Raw genomic sequence first — 6000 nt, 5'->3', positions numbered from 1 at the left:
ATGTTTATTTCAGGTAAAGATTTATCATCGTGTGGTCAGAGGACTACCCGGGGTACTTTTGCAGTGAAGGGAAATGAACTTAGGTAAAGGACTCTGTCACTAACTATGGTATCAGCCACATGTTCCTCCGACAATGGCGTACACATGGTGAAAAGAATATGGCTTGTGGCTGAAGATGCTCAAACATCAAATAATTCCAGTTTCTGTAGTAAACTAATTCCTTTTTCCCAGGCTGAGTAGAGCATCACTTTAAAGCAGGAGAGCAACTCCCTTCTGTGAGCCTATCACAGAACTCGTATGAAAAGCAGAAGTTTGTTGTAAAAGACAAGACAGAGGAGGAGTATTCCCCCATCAACACATGCTCCCTTCCCTTCTCTACCCTGAGTTTCCACAGAAGACCACAGGAGAAGATGGAAATACAAAAGGTAAATGTCTGCAATACCTGAAGGGCCGCACACAGACATGCTGACCAAGTAAGTGGCTGCGCCACAGTAAGGAAGGAAGTGGAACGCAAGAGGAGGCAGGAGAAGCAGAAATATTTTCACATTGATGTAAAGTGGATACCAACACTTAAAAAAGGAATGTTGTGATAAAAGAAAGTGGCATGTGGGACTCGGGTGATCACCACCAGGGCAGGGATTGAGGGAAAATGCTGGCACAGCACAGTCTGCAAGAGCTATTAGGGTTAGGTCATAAAATGCATGGAACTTGCCAATTTTTGTAAAGCGTTTTACTGAACTAGGCATCTATGCTGTGTACCCTCATTGCTACACAACTCCCTGAAACTAAATTAAATCACAATGGCATTTCTGCCATGTTAAATGGTGTGAGCAGGTACTCTCAGGCCACATAAATTCAGCAAAGTAGTGGTTTGGGGGTCCCTGTACAGCTTTATTTGCGATCAAAGGGTATGGTGTTGTGGGGGAGAAATGCCTCCGGACAGATTTAGACTTTTACTCCAAAAATCTGTTCAGACTGAGGCATTGTAGAAAATGCCCAGTGTATTGCCATGGGGTGAGACTGCCTTGTCACTCTGTAGCAACCCCTGTCTCGCCTATATGTAGCAGCAGTTTTAGTTCAAAGGGATCTAGGTCCATTCTCTTTCCCCATTTACATGAAATGGGACTAGAGTGGAGCGTGGCAGCCTTTTAACAGTGCCCCACAGCACTGCAAGAGTTCTGCCTAGAGAGTGAAGGACACCGTGTCCAATTGAAATTACAGAGGAATTTGGGGTAGGCAGAATGTAATTACACAATTGGAATTTAAACTGTGAAATTAAAAGGAAATATTCAAGGATGAAGGGGCAGAGAGAATCCCTAATCTCCAGCCAGGCTAGGCTGTGTGACAGAAAAGTCCCTTTCTGAAGAGGGAATAAGCAAAGAGCCTGTCCTGGAAGAAAGGGAGGTAGAGAATAAAGACAATGTTTTCAAAAGCACCCTAACTCCAGCTGTGTGTTTGTTTCATAGGCTATGTCTATTCTACAGAAAACCTTGTGGTTGCTAAAAGGCGTCAGATGTGTCCCTCTTGGCCCCCTCTTCACTGAGGTCAAAAACAATTTGGTTCCTCATGTAAGCAGCACCAAAGCATTCCCAAGGTCTACAGCAGAAAGCATGCTGTACGATTGGTCAAAAAATAGGAGTTCAGCAGTCTTTTTCATATAGGTACAAACCACAGTTTGTCCTTCTATATGGGGTCTGTCAGACTGCAGGCGCTCTCGCTGTAGTATCTGACCTTTTCCCAAGCCTTAGCTAATAATCCTCATAACAAAAAATATTACTTATTTTTAAGGGTTCCCTTTGTAGTGAGGGGAGGCAGAGAAAACCAGTGAAAACAGATCTGTGGCAGTTTTGAGTGGCGACTTGCATCAGGCAATTGCAAATCCCCCTCCCCAAGAGATCTGAATCAAGTTGGAGGATCCCATTGTTGTCCTTCTCGGAGTAGAGAGACAGGTAAAGATGGAGCCAGCCTTGTGCATCTCTGGGAGAGGAACAATGACAAGCTGAACCGGGTCTTTCAATCAAGGCACAATAGAGAATCGAAAGCTCCCCTTCTTGGGCTGCCCAGCCACACATGCAAGTGAAGACAAGTTACTTAAGTTCTCTGCCTTAGTTTACCATTGCTAAAAAAGCACAGTGATAATTGCCTGAATCTTCTGAGCTGGTGATTTGTGAGATATAATTGATCAAAATTGGAAGGTGCTTAGATGCTGCATTGATGACAACCATTGAAATGCATACAAAAAACTGAGCTAGAAAAAGTAAGTGCAGCCAAAGCAGTAAAGAGTGCGAAGCAGATTGAAATACCCACCTGAAAAGTGTCCTCTTAGCGATTACTTCTCCCTTTCCCGAGGATGTGTGAATGTTCTGAATTACAGGTTTTTTAAAAAATATGAAAATGAAAACCATGTTTCTTTTCGTTTGTGCTCCCTTTCTTCTCTCCAAAAAAGCAGATAGCTGCACCTAGAGGGACAGAGTATTACGAGATGGTACAACTTCCCTGCTACAATTTCATTAGCTGGGAGATTCAGAGGATTGGTGACAGCTCTCAGAAGTAAGAGATTTGGGGTCATCCTTTCTCTAATCCAGAGCCAACAGAAGAGGAACAGAAACAGAGCTAGAAAATGATCTGGTCAAAGGCAGCCAGAGGGGTGTGCAGGGGAAAATAACAGCCTACGTTTGTAACAGAAGACAGCCCCCATTCCTCTTCTGCTGTTCATGCTCAGCACTCACAAGGTGCATAGAAAGGAGCTCTGGAGAGGGGGCAGAGCATAATACTAGAAAGAGACGGTACTGGTGGGTCCCAAGCCTCAGGCTCGAGGGTGGACTGTCTCCTCCATGCTCAGGAACAGGAGGGTGAGGAGAAGCACAGGAGAGAAAAGAAAAACAGTTTGTGTTTAAAGTACTGAACTGCACAGCCTCCGAGCACCTAGGCCCAAGTCTGAGTCCCCCTAATGTCTTCTGTGACACTGGAGGAATTATTCATGGTCTTTATACTGCTTTTCTTCACTTCTCCTCCTCCATCAAGGAGCTACTAATCCATCCTATTTTCCCCTCATTCTTTGCCTGCCATCTCTCTAAACTGCAAGCTTTTTCAGGCAGGACTGTCTTGCTGTTCATACCGACAGCACGTTCGAAAAACGAGACTGTAACCTCTGCAAGTATTACAGAGACCACCGTAGCAGAGAGACTGATGGTCTCTCTCTAAAGGTGTGTATTACACATGAGGAATGGTAAACGGAGAGAGACACAGAGTTTAATTAAAGGTGAAATAATCTGAGCAGTCTGAAAAGTGAAAGGAATGGTGAGGTTTTAGAGAGGTACACATCAAGCGTAAAGCACAAAGAACAACTGCTTTGAGGCAGAAGCCTCCGTTGCAGTTATCCGGAGGACCAAAGGGAAAGCTGAAGCAAACGTGACTCTAGAAACAGGGCCTCCTCAAGGAGAGAAATCTGATGTGAAGAAAACAGGAGAGAGAGAAGGGACATTGTGTGAGAAAAGCAGCATCTGGGCTTCACATCTGAGTGGCACAGTGGAATTGGAGCAGAGCAGATAAGTTTGCTCTTAATTTCTCTGTACACTACAGCTGTGTGGGGAAAAGCATAATGACTTCCTTCCCAATGTGCTTTTTGCTTAAATACTGCGATTTACATTTCTTTTGCCCCTGGCCTTCCCACCTTGTGTTTCTTTTGTCCCCTGCTTCCCCACCTTAACAAAAAAGTATCTGAAAAACTACTGATTAATTCTGTCAGGAGACAGAAAATTCAGAAGCTAATGTAGTGATCATAGAAAAAGTGCGGTTACAGGCACAAGTAGAGCAGGCCAAGGAGGGCTAGGAATTAGGAGGTATCTGGATCAAAATCAAAACAACAGACACAGATACACTGCAGAGCTTTAAAAGATCCTGAAATACTATTTCTTCCCTTTACAGGTGTGCTTGTTTTGAATACTGTATTTTCACTGCCAAAAATATTTTTAAAGCAAAATCCCTGCAAGAGGTGATTCTAAGAGACTGACAAGTCCAGTCAGAGAACAGAAACACGGAGTCCTGCAAGGTGCTCGCTGCTTTGGGCTCTGTTTCAGCAGAGGATGTAAGTGCATTCTTAACCACCAGTGTCAGCCCAGTCTCGCTGACTGTAGCCGAGCAACTGTTTCCCACTTATGTCTTCTTGTGAAATGAATCTAGAGTGCTCAGCTTCTCACAGGACTAAGCTTCATATCATCTTTGTGTCCAATTATCTCAAATTTCAAGTATTTCCAGCAAGCTGCTCATGAGTAAGACACCGGTCAGGCACTATGTGGCAAGCAACATCGAATAATAAGTTTGCAGAAATCACAAGCTGTTTGCAGACAACTCAAAACTGAGAGGTAAAATTTATCTGATAAATTATTCATCACTAATGGTTTGGCCAGCTTTCCTGGATATATAGCCACAGGGATGTATGACACCTTGGGGAAGGCATCAGATAGAGATGCATTCAAAGTAAACTAGAGAAGAGGATGCAGACATAGGTCCAGAGCAATCTTTATAAGAGCAAGGGAGAGCAGCTATGTGGCCAAACAGAACGAAGTTCTTTTTATAATTGGTCAATTAGAAAACACAGAGCAGGTTAGTGACTACCAGGAAAAAAATAAACACCACCCTAGTAACTATTTTTCAGACAGCTTTTCTTCCACAGCTGTGGGTTCCACCTAACTGTGTGGAAGCTGAGCAAGAGCAATGGCTAAATCAGGTGTGGTAATGGGAGCAAATTCTCCCTGGCGAGAAGCTGCTACTATCAGGGAGGAGGTTACTAGCGAGTAGCATGCAGGACTGAGAAGAGTCTGCGGGTGAGATGGGAAGATATGGGAGAGAATACTCAGTGTAGGCAGGATTAGAGCTGTGCAGAGTCTTAATCTAGGCAGCCCTTTCTCTACACCTTTATCTGTCACGGTGCAGCCATCGTGTGCTGCAGTGCCGGTATAACCTGGCCATAAAACTGGATTAACTGGCCCGCAAGGATCATGGCTGAACAGAAGAGGAGCATGACAATATGCCTTTGTTTACATGTTCACTTCTGTGAGTGAAACACAAATCTTCATGAGACAAAGTCCTTAATTACTAGTATGGAGTATCACCAAATTAAAGTGCAAGAGCAGAATTAGTGTTGGGGGAAGATTTTTGCTCTTTCATAGCGCAGTCCATTTCTACTAATGTTTTCTGCATTATCAAAAGGTTATTTACAGTAAAAATAAACCCAAATTGGAAAAAACCCAATCTCATTACCAGAGAAACTTATTTTAAAATAAAAATGTCAAAACTACCTTTCTGATTCAGCCCTCAGAAAGAAACCCTGCTGTCCCCCTCCTTCAGCCTTTCCTTTTGGCTCTTCCCTACCACTGAAAAAAATCGAGTCACTGCCTCTGACACGACTTGTAATTTCTTCAGCGACAGCGTGCAAGAACGGGTCCTCGCCAGTTTCTTTTACTCCACAAGGTTTTCAGCCCCAGAAGAAAATCCAGTTTGGACTCTGACCCATTGAAGTTTATGACTCTTGGAAAACGCTAAGACCAAGTTTTTAATGAATGCCATTCTATACCTGCCTTGCGTTTATTTTTATGGATGTACCTCACAAAACTCAGGGGTAACATGTAACATTAAGGTTAAGAATGTAAGCAGGCAAGTTCTATTTTTACTTTGCCAAATCTGTCACGAATCAGTGAAGTTTTGCCACTCTGCCTGTTTAACCGATTGCTTGTTCTGATGTGGAAGTTTTGAGTCTAAAGCTAATCTTACTCATTGGTCCCTCTTACTATTTTCTCTGCCCTCTTTTAGCAAGTCAGGCACGAAGGCCGGCTCCCTTTCCCTCCTGGGTTGGTCAAATTGGATGTGGAAGAGGATAAAGCATTTGAGAAAGCCACCCCAGGTGCATCGCACTCCCAGAACGCGGGGCACGTTCCTGCGGGTTTGGCAGGGAATCGCTTCCTTGGAACTGAGCTGCGCTTTTCCAAAGGAAAACCTGAG

This window comes from Falco peregrinus, chromosome 4 (genome assembly GCF_023634155.1).
Source record: "Falco peregrinus isolate bFalPer1 chromosome 4, bFalPer1.pri, whole genome shotgun sequence".
Classification (NCBI taxonomy): Eukaryota; Metazoa; Chordata; class Aves; order Falconiformes; family Falconidae; genus Falco; species Falco peregrinus.
This window is presented reverse-complemented; position numbering follows the sequence as displayed.